The following is a 17,532-nucleotide window of genomic DNA, read 5'->3' on the forward strand; positions in this document are numbered from 1 at the left end:
TTTAAGTATTGATATCAATGATATCTCTCCACAGCTTTCTCTTCTTCAGGCTAAGCTACCCCAACTCTCTCAGCCTGTCTTCACAGGAATGGTGCTCCAGCCCTCTGACTATCTTCATGGCCCTCCTCTGGACCCTCTCTAACAGCCCCACATCCTTCTGGTTCTGGCAGCCCCAGACCTGGACGTAGTACTCCAGGTGGTTCTTCACAAGGGCAGAGCAGAAGTTGACAATCACCTCCCTCCACTGCTGCCCACCCCTCTGGTGATGCAGTTGAGGATGCAGTTGGCTTTCTGGGCTGCAAGCACCCACTGCTGGCTCATGTTGAGCCTTTTGTCCACCAGAACCCCCAAGTCCTTCTCTGCAGGGCTGCTCTCAATTTCTTCTCCCAGTCTGTGCTCATGTCTGGGATTGCCCTGGCCCAGGTGCATCACCTTGCACTTGGACTTGTTGAACCTCATTAGGTTCACGTGAGCCCACTTCTCCAGCCTGTCCAGGTCCCCTTGGATGGCATTCCTTCCTTCTGGTGTATCAACTGCACCACTCAGCTCAATCACTAACAGTAATTTTAAATAGAATTTTTTTTTACTATTTTCCAGTGACTCTACGGAAAGGAAAGATAAGATTAAATAACAGCAAAAAAGTGCAACAAGCATTGTATTATAAAATTAAGCCCTGTCCACTCACAGGCAGAAATGCCACTGCCCTTCAGATAACTCCCAGTTTAGGGAATTACATGTACTGGCTAATAAATTTTCCATGGCCATCAATCCCATTTCAATCCCATTTCTAGTTTTGTTGCTATAAAATAGTTGCTTTCTTCAGCTTACAGAAATAAATAAAATATATGCATGCAGGAGAGCATTTTGGTGCTCCTCTGGGTTAAAGAAATGTGAATTATTGTTAGAACAAAGTAACAAAGCAGCAAGTCACTTCTTCCCCAGGAGTGATGGCCTGTCATTCTGGACAAGAAAATATAAGGGATTATTTCTCTAACTCGAGTTATCATCATCAAGATCAGTTTTCAGTGCCTCACAAGTTCCCTCTCTTAAAAAAAAGCTGTAAAGCTGAAAAAAATGAGTGATATTAAGGCACAAAGCCTCAGCCGGGCCTTTGGAGTTTTAATCACAATCTTGAACTTGTTGCATTGAGTAAACATTCATCACGGATTTCAGATTTCATCCTCCTATTAGCATCCAGACATCCATAAAACGCAATTCTCACGCAACGTTGAGGATCAGGAAAACAGACAGAACACACAACTACGGCAGGCACATGATTTCATCAGGCCGCAAATAGCGAATTGTCAAATGTTCTGTTCTCCTGCATTTGAACAAACATCACTATGAACCAGCCGAAGACAGGCAACCCGAGCTATTCACAACTTCTGTCATAAGGAAAACGCAGTTGTGTTTCCACGATGTCCTCACTGCAGAGACAGAAGATGGCAGAGCATTTCCTGAGTGTGTTTTGTGCTTCAGAGCAGCCAAGCGGCATGCACGTCCCCAAGAAATAAAACAGGTAGTGGGCCCAAGGATTTCATGAAATATACATTTCTCTGGGTCTAGAATCATGCCCTGATCCTGCAAAGGAGAGGCCATGTTGGCTGAGTCCCTGAGTTGTTTGCAGGATTTGTTGCAGGAGGAGCATGTTTCACGCTGCTCCAGCACTTTTTACTTTGTGTTTATATGCAGAAACATGCCATCTGTGTGTCTTCTGAGATAAAATCTTGGCAGCAAAGACAACATCACACACTGAGTAATAGCCCAGTGATTCCTGGAATATATTGATTGCAGTAAGAGTAACGACGTTGGGTAAAATTCTGGTCACACTGTCGTCAACAGAATAGCTTCTTACTCTGTCGATGAGTGTTAAACACCTATTCATGGAGATCAGAAAAATGAGAAAATAGAAAGCAATATATCCCTCTTCCTACTCCAAAATTGCATTTGAGGTCACTGTTAAGATGTTATCAACAGCAACACTGTGTGCACTAGAGAGCGCAAAAGACTCTTAATTTAGTGATCCAGCTTCTCACATAAATCTGACGTTGAGCATCTGCAATATCGTGTGAACTCTGACACCATATCTGATAAATTCAAAAGCAGCTTCAGTACTGCAGAAGTAAAATCTTTACAAGCTAAATAATACATTTAACATCACACACACCCTTCTGGCACAGTGTAGACTTTGACATTTACCTCCCTTTCCAGACTTCTCTCCTTTAGATAGAACAACTTGCAATGGCTTGTGTTGGAATTGGTTTCTTTGTTTGTTGTTCAGAATAGTGAAAACACGTTTCTACTTGCATGGACGAAGTAATGATATACTCAGCCATAAGATGAATTACACTGAGATCTGCTCATTGCACATACTCTTATTTCATGCACATGCTAAGCCAAAAAATAATAAAAAAAAAAAAATGTTTGTGCGATTAAAAAATTGCTTAAATTCTGCAGTTCCCTTGTGAAACATTCTGAATTTGGCTATCAATAAAACTTGCTCCAGGGAAGGTCCTGCTCCCATCCAAAGCAATAAAATGGCTATTCTGAAAAATTTTGCATATGACTACATGTCACTGTTAAGATCAGAAGGTACAAATAACTCTGAATATTACAAAGAGTGCTCTCACGAACCTGTCAAGCTGAATGGGTTTGTGGGTTGATACTGTACAAAGAACATTAATTATCAAACAGCAGGTAATGTGAACAACAAGATATCTGCAATATTTCTCATCATAGTCAGATGTTCAGCCAGTGCCTATCAGTACAGGTTGACTGAGATCAAGAGTTTTTTGCCTTCTTATACCATGGGAGGATATTTCTCACTGTCTTTAAAATAACTTGTCCTTCTCCGTTCTTGTATAATAACGCATTATTTCTGTAGCCGAGGCTTCTGCAAAACATGATTTCTGTGTCAGAGGGATAAAAATATCCCTGACACAACAGTGGATTTCATTTAGAAAAGCATCAGAAGATTCACAATTTGAGCTGGAATTTATTATTGATCCTTTCAGCTCAATGCAAATTTAAAATGGTGATCTGAAAGAAATAATACACTTTCCTCAGCCAAATCCATACAGCAGCATTAAGAAAAGATCAAAACAATTCTAAAATTAACCTCTAGATTTTAAAAACATTTCATGGATCCATTATTAGACATATAGAGGAAAAAAAAAAGTGGCAGGAATCTGTTTAGGGTAAGAATTCGTAAAACTTGCACTTTCTTCCTTTTGCTTTGTATTTCTCCGATATGATTGCCGTTTATGTTCTGAAAGCACCTGGCTGAGGCAGAAGACCCGTTTTAATAAGCCCCATAGACAGAGTAACAATACGTAATTAACCCTTGGAACTTAATAAAATACCAGTTTAAGTCTGAAACAACCTCTTTTGAAGTAAAATCAACTTGATTCAGCTTCTGTTCTATCCCGATTGCTGCGCCTATAGAATCATCTGCAAAGAAAATAAACTCCAATTTGTTTTTTATGGTATATTTTGACATATCAAAAAGCTCAAAATCCTCAGACATTTAAAAGCCAGAAGCACAAAATGGCTCAAGTATTTAAAGCCCTGCTATGACAAAGTTAAGGTCATGAAGCAGCCTTTTCTTCCTGAAATTCTTCTACCTCATCCAGTGCCGTCTCCAAGGTTTTACTGATGAAGCTCTCTCGACACCTGCAATTCTGTACAAGTCCTGATCAACACCATTTTGTCTGGGCTGAGCAGATTTGTTCCCATTTTCCTGCTGAATGGGACAAGGCAGCTTCAAAACACACATCCTGATGAAGTCCTTTGAGTGGCCCAGTCCATAAGGCATCTTCTGGGCATGCTTTAAGCATAGGATCAAGAGCACCCCAAATGCAGTGGCTAAGAGTGCTTTCACCCCAAACCTAAAATGCTGATTGAAATAAGTCTGTAGGGGAAAAGGGTTTGGAGGTTCAAAAGAAGCATCCTAAGGATCAGAGGGGAGAGTCTGAAGCATAGTCAGCACAGTTACTGCTATATCTCCCCACCTTATCTGGTTTAACACCGCAACTCCTACATTTAAATTCCTGGCTTTGAATTTGACAATTTTAGTCTTGATGCTCTACGAGATCCTCGTCTGTTACTTTCAGCCTTCCACCAGAAGCTTCTCTGCTGGGGCACAGGCTGCAAAAGATGCGTGTGCTGGGAATATTCAAAATGCTTCTTTAGCAAAAGACCCCCTTTCATCGATATTTCAGCTAATAAGCTGCTCTCTGAACTACAGATTATCTCCCATCTTTTCTCTCCTTGCTAGAGGGGCAAAACTTTCCCAAAGATGGACAGGGGAAACACGAGTGTGGCAGCATCCTTATTCTTCACAGATCTAACTGCAATAATTCCTCTGTCAGGGACCTCATCATCTGAAATTCCATCATTTTAGAAGCCAACAAAAATCCTCTCTGGTGTCTTTTATTTTCAAACTCTCTAAAATGTGGGTATTTTAAAAGAAAAAGCATCTATATGGAGAGAGTAGGACTTTCCTGGGGAGTCTAATTTTTGGCAGCAGGCACAGTTAGCAAGCTGCAGCCAGAACTTTCAGTCTTTGAACACCTCATTTACGACACGGTCTTTCTCTGAAATAAACCTTTTAGTGATGTTACAGCTGCTAAAGTTGTAATTCTACAGAACCAGCACATCACAGACTCCCTCTGAAATCACCAGCTATTTCGGAGGTATAAAAGAACACATTGGATTTCAGTGGGAATTCAGCACGCTGGAAAGCTCATGAGAAGCCTGCTTTTTAACAAATAGGTTTTCAAAGAGTCTGCTTTTACGAGGCTAGCCTGCGAGCTGCTGGCTAAGCAGCCAGGTGCTGGAGCTGATTCCAGATACAGCAGGTCTTAAAAATTGCAAAGGCGCTGTAGAAAAATAATACGGGGAGAGTAGGAAAACTGACGAGGAGAAAAATTTGTTTCCATGCTTCAGAAAGTGTTGGAGCCTGGTTAAAGTGACTCTGGGGTATGTCAGTACCAACTGACCATGTGTGGCCTCTTCTGTGTAAACCTGTGAACATTTATGCATAAAGACCCTCTTATGGAACACTGTATATAATTACTGTTCCTAATAGCAGGGAAAATACATCCGTGGCAAAACTTGGTAGTAGTACAAAGCCCATCGTATGGAAACTTTAGCAGTGCTTCATCTCCGTACTCCCCTGGGTTACATTATCATCTTTATTCTATAACTATGTGTAGGCAGCAAAATGTTTGCTAAGAGCAAATGAGGAGAAAAGCGGAGAACAGAGCCCCAGTGCCACAAGCACATTCATAAACAATCAAACTAAAGGTCCCTCTAGGCCTACAGTGTATTTTTAGAGACCACAAGAGACAAAACAAGCACGGAGCCCCCCTCCTCCTTAAACATCCTTCCAGCCCTCTGTACATCCTGGTTCCCAGTCACTTCCTCCCCAAGCTGAATATGGTCTACAGCCTCTCTCTTTGTGGGAACTCTTCCATCTTTGTGATGACTCTTGCCCTGCTTTCTACATTTTTTGAAACAGAAGACACAGAAATTTAAACCATATTTAAGGTACATATGTACTGTCAATGGCATATGATACAATGGCATAACAAATTTCTGGGTTTGTTCATTGTTAGTTTCCTTATCGTTGCTTGCAAGAATTTCTCACTGTCTTTTCAGTATCTCTTTATGCTCTAGGAAAATACCTTAAACCCTTCCTTTCATCTACCCATTTCACTTTTGAGGATTTTCTTCCTTGGGTGTTTTTCCTTACCAACAGTTACAGAAATTCTGCTTCTACAGTAAAGTTCATCTAGGCTTCGCTGGACTTTCACTGAAATCAAGGACAAAGTGAATGTTAAAAACAGCTTGCATTGTGGTGGTTAGCATGTCAAACCAGGTGTCAAGCAGAAGGTAAATCCTTCTCCCTTTATCACAAAGAAGATGACAGAGAAGTCAGTCTACAGCTGGGGAGTTCAGATCAGGCAGAGGATGATACTACAGTGATAACAGCAACAATAACAAAGTATAATCATCTTTTGGTATCTATAGGTAAGTACCTTTCTAAGAGCCATTTAAAGGATTATCCTGAAATCCTCAATATCAGCGTGCATGCCCGTTAATCCAGAGTTGGGAGAAGCCCGCAAGCAAAAAAGGAAAAGAACCACCAAACAAGCCAACAAAACAGAACGTACGGGCACATCTGTGAGCACATATGCACACACAGGGACATCCATCTCCTCTCTGCTCACAGAGCAAAACGACTTCACCTATCACCCTGTTTGAACCAACAAAAGCAAATCCGATCTGAAAAGCATTCAGCAGTAGGAGTATAAAAATGATAATTGAAAGTTTATTACTTAACGCTTGGCAAAGCTATTTCCCATGGCAATTTGATAAATACCTTGACTTTTCTGCTCATCATAACCTCAGACGTTTATTGCCTCATTTACTATAACAAACGTTCAGATATCTGCTGACTACCCAGCCTACATTTAACAGACTGTACAGCAAGAATGTTGCCACGGTAGAAAAAAAAAAAAGCCAAAGGATGAGACTGGAGGTTCCGGGGGTGGGAGAGACAAAGCTTTCCAGAGCATTGCATCCATCTTACACCAGAAAAGTACCTTAATTTAAGCAGAAATCCTGCTTCAGCAGGCTTGGGGAAGCAGAGGGTTGGTCCTTTCTGCTGCTGGAGTCTCTCCTCAGCCTTTCCCAGCTACAGGAAGAGCTGCTCTCGGAATTCCTAGAGCAGCCAGAAGAAATCATCATGGGCCAAGTCATTTGGACTGCTGAAATGAAGTATTTATTGCTTTATTTACTACAAACCAGTTCTTGCTTAAGCAAGGTCATCGTAGGCAGCAGGGCTTTGCAATCAAAAAGAATTAGGGACACCCCCCCCCCCCCCCCAAAAAAAATAAAAAAATAAAAAAATCCAGTTTGTGAGTGGATTGCAAACCTCTACAGCAGTGGGTGTTTTATGGCCAAAAGGATAAACAGCCCTTGTAGCACCCCGCTGCACATCCTCCTTTTGGTTGATGCGGGCTGACACCACCGCCAGCTCGCGCTCTCTCTGCTGCGATGAATTGCTTGGAGGCACGGGGCTGTGGGGAGCGGGGCCGTGGTGGAACAGGACAGGTCTCTCCTCCTGCATGCAGGTACCAGGGCAAGTGTGTCTCCAGTGCTGACAGTATTTTTGAGGAGAGAGAGAAAGGTAGGCTGATGCTCGCTTGAGAACAAGGGAAAACGCTGCGCCAAAGGATGGAGCTACTGCATTCTCCACATCTGGAGATGTTTGAGTTTTCATTTAAGGAAGAAAAGTGGAACAAAATCCAAAACCATTAAAAAAGAACCTGGAATTTTCAACAGAAAGCAGATAGCGTGAATGTGAAGGAAAAAAATGTGCAGAAGTGGAAAACCTTATCAGTCCTGTTGTTTTCAGTGTCTCCTTTGGTGCTTAGATATTTCCAGCTGCTGAGGAAAGATCAAAGCACCCCAAACAGACCAATGGATTATAATGTCCTATGGAGCCAGCATTAGAAGTTTGTTCTTTGGTCTGCATTTCTCTGATATTATTCTAATTAGCTGTATTATGATGGTGGTGCCTGGAGGCTCAATTATTTCATTTCACCAGGGATCATTGCTGTATTAATTTTTAATCTGTACGCTTTAAATATTTACCAAAGTTGTTAAGAACCTGCAATGAGATGCCAAGACCCTTCGTATCAAGAGGGAGGACTCAACTGTTTCTAGCAAAGTCCTGATTGTTCTACTGCTCAGCCAAAATCGGAAACTTAAAGGGAAATATTAACCTGTCTTACTTTGTAATAACTCTCCAAAGTGAAAGCATTTGTGATGTCTTTTACTTACACATTTAACCTGGAGATATTTTCTGCCGAAGACTTAATTGCTTCAGTCATAAACTCCACATCCTGGATTAAGAGGAGGGATAGGAGGGGGAATGGTAAAGGGAGATGGTAAAAATGTGATTTATTTCCAAATATTTGACTCTTTTCTTAAAATTCTAGATCTCAGACACAAATGGATATAGAAATATTCATCTTTTGTTACAAAAGGCAAAACAGGAAAAAATAAAAACACATTCTAATTTCCAATGCTTTATAGGAAAATCTCTAAAAGCACAGAATGATTTAATTCTGAAGGTCAAAATCAAGGTGACAAATAACAGAAATGGTTGTGTGCATACATCTATATATTTTGATCAGAGAACCAAGAGACCAGAGAGGCTCTGGGATCTCCATCCTTGGAGGTACTCAAAGCTTAGCTGAACAAGGCCCTGAGCATCCTGACTTAATCTTGAAGGTGGCTCTGCTTTAAGCGGGGATTTGGACTAGGACTTCTAGAAGCCATCCTAAATTAGTCTCTGATTCCATGTATATAAATGATAAAGGATCATTTCTCAATAAATGGAGAACCTGCAATGGAATTATGAACCATGGAGTACAGCTCCAGGAAGAAGTCCCTCTTGGTCCCCTTTGTGTGGGACCAAGTTTCTCTGTATATTTAGAGATGCAAGAAAAAAAAAGCAACAGATGCAAGGATCCCCCTTGAATGGAGACCCTTAGCAGTCTCCCTGGTCATGCTGTTCAGAAACTAGATCCCAAACAAAAGCAATATCAGGTCACTTTCAGAATTAAATATTGGTTATATATCAGAATTGTTGTCGAATTTTGACATTTCACATGGCAGATTTTCAGTAAAAGAATATTGGGAGGATTGTTTTTTTGTTTGTTTTTGTTTTGTTTTGTTTTGTTTTCCAGCATTTTTTCTTATCTCTCTCTCCCCCTTTCCTATGCCCCCTCTCCTCCCCCTCATCACCTCACCCCACCTCCAACAGCAAGAGAAGTACAGAATCTGTTGTGGGTTTTTGTCGTGGTTTGTTTGTTTTGGAATGAAAAGAACTTTCTGATACTCCATTTTAAAAAAATAATTAATTTGGACATTGCTGATGTGTTTTAGTATGTTTCAGTTCTGGTGTGTGTGTGTATTTTTTTCCTCAAAGCAAAATTTCATCACAATCAACACCTTCTTGTACAATTACTACCTTTTTTGACAAAAACAGCATTTCCTGATATGAAGATATTTCATCACAATTTCTTCCTCCAGCATGAGCTGTGATATTTGTTCAGCACAGTCTATTCCCTGCACAGCAACTGTGATATCATTGTGCCGCAGGCACTAAATGAACATGAAAATAAACTAAGGACAAGATGCTCATCTGGCATCTAGTGGAGATACAGGGAAGTCAACGGAGCTATGCTCAATTACACTTACAAAGGGTCAAACCTGCACCATTACGTATAAGATTTGTGGTGACATTTCAAAACGAGTTGCCTTAATCTGTTAAAGAACTCCTGTCTTGACCCTTCACAAGAATGACTTCTCACCTTCTTAACAGCTCTGTGGAGTCAGATACCTCACTCACTTCCCTCTCTGCTTACCTAAGTATCTCTGAACATATGCTATTTTAACATCAACATCCTCAATCTGATTTATTAGGCTTGCTTGGCTCACAGATGAGGAATTAGGCGAGTGTGATAGGACTGGGTATTCAACAATTGAAAATAAGTGGTTCTTCACGGTACCAGCCTCTCTGCTGTCCTGACTGATATGGGCAAAGTCATCGAGCTGCCCCTTCTGCTAGAAGCTGTGGTTCTTTTACAAATGTATTCTAATGGGCATCACTCAGTGCACCCAAGACACAAAATCCAGCTTAAATCCTTGACATTAATGTGCTGACCTTTTTTTTTCTGGAGAGAAAAAAAAAAAAAAAAGGAACTTAAGGAACTTCTGTACAACAATATTTTCTGTTCACTGAGAGATGCATACACAAAGAATCACTTTATGTATGAGACAGCACTGATGAAATCAGCCAAATTATTTTGCCTAGATGACAATGGACATAAGTTACAGCAAAGGAAATTACGATCAGATGTAAGGAAAATATTTTTTCACTACATGAGTGGTTGCACACTGGAAAGTTGCCCAGGGAGGTGGTGGAATGTCCATCCAACATATTTAAAACTCAGCAGGACGTGGCCTTGATCAACCTGACAAAGGCAGACCTGCTTAGAGCAGGGATAGGACCAGATCATCTTCAGAGGTCTCATTCAACCAAAATTATTCTGTAAGTGGATGACCAACTTTTGCAGTCATGTCATGACAAGCAGCTTAATCATGCCTGCTAAAGCTGGCTGGAAACCTACAGCATAAGGATGATCCTCCCAAGAGACATTGCTAAATCAGGGCATTTTAGACTACACATCTGTATTGCTACTACAGGAGGATAAACGGGAGGAGGACACCATGAAGGGACATATTTCCTGGGCATATGTAGGGAAAGACATCAAATGTGGAGAAAGCTATCAACAGAGCTATTGTGGCCCTGTCTTTAGGGGCAAGAATATTTTGGAGCAAAAATTCAACATGTAACTCAGCACTCAAAACTGTAAGAAGAAAAATCTTCAAGTGCTATTACAAGGGCTATCAGGTCCACCTCCATGATGTCCTTTCCTCATAGCCCAGGACTCTGCAAAGTTGAGATCACAGTCTAAGAAGAATCAGTCAAACTAAACGGGCTGTAGGTAGTATCTCAAGAGGCAAGTAGGTGGAAGCTCTGCAGTGCTATGAGCTTTAATAGCAGGCCCCTGGCAAATGCCTACACAGAGTTGCTCACAACTGTGAGACTCACAGCTTGTACCGACCCACCCAAATCACTTCCTGCTGGGGTGCAGAAGGGTAAATGAAGCAGCGCACACACAGAGAGCAGGGGGAGGGAAGAGGGGTAGCCCAGGGTGGGGATGAGCTGCAGCTCTGTAGACTCATGGTACCCATTTCATTCCTTGCCTTGAGTTGCCCGGCTCAACTTGGAGACAATTTGGGGTGCAAGACTAGGAGTGGGAGAATGGGATTGCAAGACCCAGTGACATTGGGATAAGGCAGACTTAGAGAAAGAGACTGTTGGGCTCCAATCATAAATGTATACCTGCACTCACACAGCATAGCAATATGTTAATCAGTAAATAGACAGGGTCAGCCCTATCCAAAAAGCTTCATCACAGTAAAATCACTTTCCGTGTTTACATTTTGAACCTATTTTTAAGCATATTGAGAGACGGTGAAAGCTGAACATGCTGGCTAGTAGCTGCCATCTCATTACTTGGTAGAACTCTGTTTTAAAACTGTGGAGAGGGTTAGCTACTGTACATGCCCTGGAATCAAAACAAAACAAAGAATAAATGTGTTAAATAGAAATTTACTGTTTCCTCCACTGCTAACATCCATAGGTTGGCTTTTGCAACAGAAGGATCAACACCTTTTTCCTGTGTTCTCTCTAATAATTGTGTTGTGAAATAGTTGAACATGGAGAAATATCCTAAAGGAGGATGAATGAGCAGACTTACAAGAGGATGCAAGTTCACTATCTGGGTGAAATAAAATGTTGTTCCTTTCATCACCCTATCCTTCCCCAAAATAAATGCATATAAACAGCAAACATATATGATTATTAAAAAAATAAAAAATGGTGAAACTTTTTTCTCTTCTGATAGGCAATTTTATTAAAATCAAAACTTATCTCATAAAAAAAAAAAAAAAAAAAAAAGGAGAGAAGAAAAAGAGATCAATGTCCCTCCTCATCCCAGTGGCTAGGTCACTTGTGAGAGGCAAAGGGCTGACTTTCACATTTTACTTCTTCCCTGCCTAGTGCAGGTAGCCCAGTACTCACCATCCTTACAGTTCTGTAACTGGGGGAAATTGTAGGATTCCTCATCCTGGCTTTCCCCCAGTGGAGATGTTGCAATGTGTATAAATAACCAAAAATTTGATTACACAGAGAAAATTTCTCTTCAAGTGGGGTTTAAAGAATTGGAGGGCATGCAAGAGACATTGGCTCCAACCCCATTCTCATTAGTGTTTAATTTTTTAAATATAAAATAGGAAAATTTAAATGAATCAAGAAAGACCCATTCTAAAACAGAAAACCCTCTGCATCGCTGGCAGATCTCTCTCACGGGAAATGGGAGATTCAGTTCTACTTTGGGTAGTCTTCTCTAGCAATCAAACCACCCAAATAGAGGATTTTAAATTCCTAAAATCTCATGGATGGCACTTGAGCCTTGATGTTACTTAACTCCAGAAGTGGGAGGAGGTGGGGGGTTGCAGCTGCAATAGCACTGCAGGCAAATCAGAGATTTTCTGAAGTCTCTTTGCTCACCTCTTCTTTAAAGAGCTTCTGAACACCTGCAGCTCCCATTAGCTGCAATTTGTGGAAGCCCAGCTCATCTGGAAATCAGCCCCTATGCCCACAAAACAAAGTACATTAAAATAAAGCACACTGGTACTTTAACATCAGCAAGTCACTAATAATCTAAGTAACTAATAATTACTGAAAACCACCTGTAAACAGCCCGCCTGGAAGTCTCGTTAGTGAAGTATGCATGTGCCACACAAGCAAATGCCTAACCCTTTCAACACCTCATTTAGCTCAATACATTATCTGCACATCTGCTTTTTCAGATAGCTATTAAACAAATAATATTTGTGGCACATCCTCTTTTCAAAACAACCCACCAATTCAGAACCCACTCCCATCCCACTGTATGATCCCACTGTATAATTTTTGTGCCAGGAAGAGCCTGCAATGCCAATATAGCTGCTTTAGGAGCCATTCAGTGTTGCTAAGAGGACATCAACACAATTGTTAGCCAGCAGTGGTCATGGCAGAGATTAACATTTCAATGGATTTTTCATAGTCTAAATTGCAGGAACAATAGAAGATAATTTCTTTTATTGTAAAAATCTCCCATTAGTAGTTCAAAGTGATTTAGCCTGTTGAACTGGTATTTATTCTAAACACACGCACCAATGATCTATTTCTGTGCAGTCAGCGTATCACCATGGCTCTCATTTAATAAATAAAAGATGATTTTTTACAACAGAGCACAGCCAGGCATGCTCATTAGAGCAGGTATTTAACTACACAACAAATGTATGGTCATGAAAACTCAAACGTACCCAAGGCCACTATACGTGCAGAGAACCAGCACCTTGCAAAAATTTCCATTTCAACTAGTGGGCACTTGCACGTGACAAATTTTGGTACTGCTTTAAGGAGCGAGCGCTGCAATTTCATGTGTGTACAGTAAAGCATTTATTCATTTAACTGAGTTGAAAGCATCTGTGATGTGGTCAAGAGGCAATAACTTTCTCCTAGGATTTTTAAGTGTGCTGCTGCTTTCCTATCAACAGTCATCACTGGACATTAAATTGATAAGAGCTGCAGACTGCAGAACAAAGTGTTGAATTTGTCTTTTTTTCACATAGAGTAAATATCGTGCGACTCACCGGCATATGAAAGCTTCTCTTTTAATGTTGTCATGATTTATGATATAAAAACTTTCTGCTTAGTTAATTCCTTACATTGCATCCTAGTGGAAGAGCGTTTATTTAAAAATAGCTTTTTAGAAAAGAGAAAGGACAAAATTTCTTTTTTTAAAAAAGGTGGAGAAGGATACTGGAAAACTAAAAATGCAGGTGTCGTCTGACATATGGATAATTCCTCCATCCAAGAATTTAGATCTATAAACTGCAGTCTGCTATTGAATAATATTACCACAGAGGTCAAATGGGAGCAAAGCAAATCTGAGCAGGATATGAAGGCCAGGTTGGGTGGGGCTTTGAGCAATCTGATTTAGTGGGAGGTGTCTCTGCCCTTGGCAGGTGGGTGGAATTAGATGATCTTTAAGGTCCGTTCCGACACAAACCATTCTATGATTGTATGAATGTGAGAATGTACACAGTCTCAAAATCTCAAAATCTCAAAAAAAAAAAAAAGATGACTACTGCATGTCCAGCCTAGACAAGTTGCTATCACACAATGAATGTACCACACCGTAACTGAAGATTTTAGAGGAATTGACTCGAGTCCTTTAAACTTTTCCCTTACATCTGAACATGATTTTTTGAACGAAAATAGACGCTAGTCATCCACTTCAAAATCCCAAGACCAGCAACCCACGACAGTGGATTATGGGAAGCACAAGCATTGGCCCAGCTTGAGGTGTAGCAGGAAGATATGAGAGATATTATCTTCCTTAGACCCTTGGTACACAGGAAAAATTACTTTAGGAACCATACCTTGTTGGCCTGTATGAACATGAAACAACCTGGGTCAATGAATTATTTACAGGATGAGAAAAAGTTGTTTCTCTCTTTCCCCATGCCAAAATCCTCTCTCAACCCTAAAGAATGCTTGCTTCTTGTTTTGATGAGCTACACAGGGCTAGAAAATTTAAAGGTAAATTATTCCTTTTTGCAGCCTATTTTGTATGTGAAAAACCACTATTCAGCCATTGACTGCATCTGATCTAGCAGCTTCAGAACCAATAATCCACTACTGATGCTTCAGTAAGTGGATTTCAGTAAAGAAAGCTCAGGTTTAGCCTGGACATCAGATACTCAGTCAACCTGGTGTACCAACATGGTGATATATGTCTAGGCGTTTAACTAGCAAAGGTGAGAGATGAAGTACCAGGAAGCTGTCTTGAATTTGAAGTACCGAAGTAATTCAGTTTTTGGTAAATTCATAATTAAATTCTTAATCCTTTTATACTCAGTTAACAACTGAAAACAATGAAACAGCTCCCATCCCTCCTCCCCAGAGATCGTCACACTAAAATATATAAAGTTTTTATATTCTGCAACATATAGAACTCCAGCTGAGTGGAGTGAGTGGATTATTACACGTTGCTGCAGCAAGAAGTGCACATGGGAGGTATCTACATGCTGCATTTTTTGAAGTCTGTCTTCATTCCTCTCCACCTGTCAACAGCTCAGAATGTTTTGTCATTGCAAAGAGGTGGCTACATGTTTCAATAAGAAACAGTACTTTCTTTTTCAGTCCTCAGCAGGGTGAAGGAATTGTTCTGGTTTGGGCTGGGATAAAGTTAATTTTCTCCTAGTAGCTAGTTAATTTTCTCCTAGTAGGTATGGTGCTGTGTTCTGGATTTAGGATAAGAAAATGCTGATAACACACCGATGTTTTAGTTGTTGCAGAGTAGTGCTCACACAGAGCCAAGGACTTACCAGCATCTTGTGCTGCCCTGCCAACAATGAAGCTGGTTGTGCACCAGGAGCTGGAGGGGACAGAACCAGGATAGCTGGTCCACACTGGCCAAAGGATGTCCCACACCATCTAACATCATGCTCAGCAATAAAACTGGGTGAGTTGGCTGGAGCAGGGGGCTGGTGCTGCTCAGGATCTGCCTGGTATTGGTCAGCAGGTGGTAAGCGATGCACTGTGTATCACTTGTTTTGTATATTTTTATCACCATTATTATTTTCCCTTCCTTTTCTGTCCTATTAAACTGTTGCTATCTCAACACACGAGTTTCACCATTTTTTTTTTTTCTCCAGTTCTCTCCCCCATTCCACTGTGGGAGGAGTGAACAAATGGCTTTGTGGTGCTCAGCTGACATCTGGGTTAAACCACAACAGGAATACAGCTAGGTACTTAAAGACTGCAAACAAGCTATGAAGATGTATCACTAGTGAAGGATTTCCTTAGTCAACAGACCACAGACACTCGAAGGAAAGAAACCCCGTGGCTGAGGCTGATGCTTGTTTAAAATATGTTTATTCTAGACTGAAAGAAGACATATGCCTACCAACATGTGTGCGTGCATACGCACAGACACATGCACTAAATTATACACACCCGCTGAATTACATACCGCAAATACAGGGCAGTTCTTTATATAACTTCCAGGCTTCTTGTTTGGATGACGATGATAGCTAATAGCTAAATCTAAACCTCTAGAAGAACATATTCCTCTTGTTTATGAGCGTGGCTAGCAATCCCTGCAACAGTCCTGATAATAGCAGGGGTTTATTCCCTATCTGAGCTCATCCTCTGCCACAGCGTGTCTGAAAATATCCTGAGTGCTTATTTGAAGCACAGGGAGATGGTGAATGAAGACTTGTACAAACATGCCAAGTGCATGTCAACACTGAAAAGCAGACCCTGCGGTTTTAAGTGTTTTTGTCATTTGTACTGAAAATGCTTCAAATTGCAGCCAGTCACTGTGCTGTCGTCTCATCTCTCGCTTCATCGAGCGTTCGTATTTGCTGCTGAAGGAGCACCCTTTTAAATTGCTGGCTCAAATCCAAACCCAAAAAGGGCACCCTCAAGTTTAATGATGCCGATAAAGATGAACAGCGCTAAAACAAGTTACATAAGCAAAAACAGTCAGATATCAAGGTGCATCTCTACTACAGCCTGGGATTGTGCATCAAGCCACGTCAGAACTGGACTCCTTGGCTTTCTCTTCCAAGAGTGGCTCAAAATCAACAGAAATCTCAAAACAATTGTGATTGCTGTTACAGAGTCACAGAGGGATTTTATGGGTTTGGAATTTTTATTGTTATTTTTTAACCTTTTCAGCTTAGTTGCTGTTTCTAGCCACTCTCTTTATGTCTGCATTAGAGAAAAAAATATTCAAAGAAAATACTACTTATGGACAGAATAGTGAGACTTATGACAGCCCTTCGCTGCTTCTGGAATGTCACTTTGTGGTTTTCCACTGAAAAATTCCACTCATATGCATAAGAGCTTTTATCTCATACAGTTCAAATGGATCAGAAGAGCTGTCTAACAAACTACATTCTTCATCATCATTAGATGATCTCCGAGGTGTCGTGTAGTTGTTTGATGCTATTGAAGACTGAAATGTTTCAGCTATTCTTGGACAGTAGATAAAATACATCTGCTCGGGGTTGGTTGCCTGATCTCTGAAGAGACATGTTTCAGTATTCTGTGTGAGTTGGAATTTCTAAGGTTTATGCAGAGAAATACCACATTTTCATAACTCAGCTGAGAAGAAATGAAATTAAAATCTGTCCATCACCTGCCAGTCTCCTGTGGATTTTCATATATAGCGAAGAGTAACTGCTGTCACTCATGGATGCCAGTAAGAACTCAGAAGGAATTCAGTAGCTAATTTCCAATCAAAGGAGACTACATAAAGGCTGGAAACTCTTATGAAACATTAACAATTTTTCCTCTGCCTATGAATTTTGCCTCTTTTCCTCGTAGTCACTTCAGCTAGTATAATTGGTCAACAGACAAAGAGTGATTCTAACCATCATTTCTGTTAGCTCTAAACAATATGCTGAAGTTAGACCTGAGTTAGCTACCATTTGGATTTCTCTACCATTTGTTTCTTGGCTAGACCCACAGCAAACCTGATCTGTTTTTCAAATTTGTGCTTCCCGCAGCCACCGTATCATTTCCAAAACTTCATATCACATCCCCACTCTCGCATATATTTATTCAACACAAAATAGCCTTGCACTCTGCTCACATCTCAAAGGGGAAGAATGATTGAAAGAACACTGTTCAACCTTGTGATAAAAGAAATCTGATTTTTTTTTTCTGTGTTGTTACACATTTTCTAGCTGACTTTGGATGAGTCATTTAGCTTCTTTATGTTTCTACTCCCTTTATGAAAAAAAAAAGGAACAAATAGCACT

The 17,532-nt window shown here is 40.6% G+C and overlaps 1 protein-coding gene across 3 annotated transcripts in view; it reads right to left on the reverse strand.

Annotated features, from left to right (window-relative positions):
* FAM135B (family with sequence similarity 135 member B) overlaps positions 1-17,532 on the reverse strand; it is a 200,597-nt gene that overhangs the window by 154,910 nt on the left and 28,155 nt on the right. The window contains exon 1 of one of the 3 annotated variants that reach the window (XM_035318372.1): positions 12,218-12,239. The exons of the other annotated variants lie outside the window; for them this stretch is intronic. The gene's annotated coding sequence lies outside the window, so the exon portion shown is untranslated. Of the gene's footprint in view, positions 1-12,217; positions 12,240-17,532 lie in introns of those variants that run through there. 3 annotated transcript variants of the gene reach the window in all.

The sequence above is a fragment of the Oxyura jamaicensis genome, chromosome 2, assembly GCF_011077185.1.
Source record: "Oxyura jamaicensis isolate SHBP4307 breed ruddy duck chromosome 2, BPBGC_Ojam_1.0, whole genome shotgun sequence".
Lineage (NCBI taxonomy): Eukaryota > Metazoa > Chordata > Aves > Anseriformes > Anatidae > Oxyura > Oxyura jamaicensis.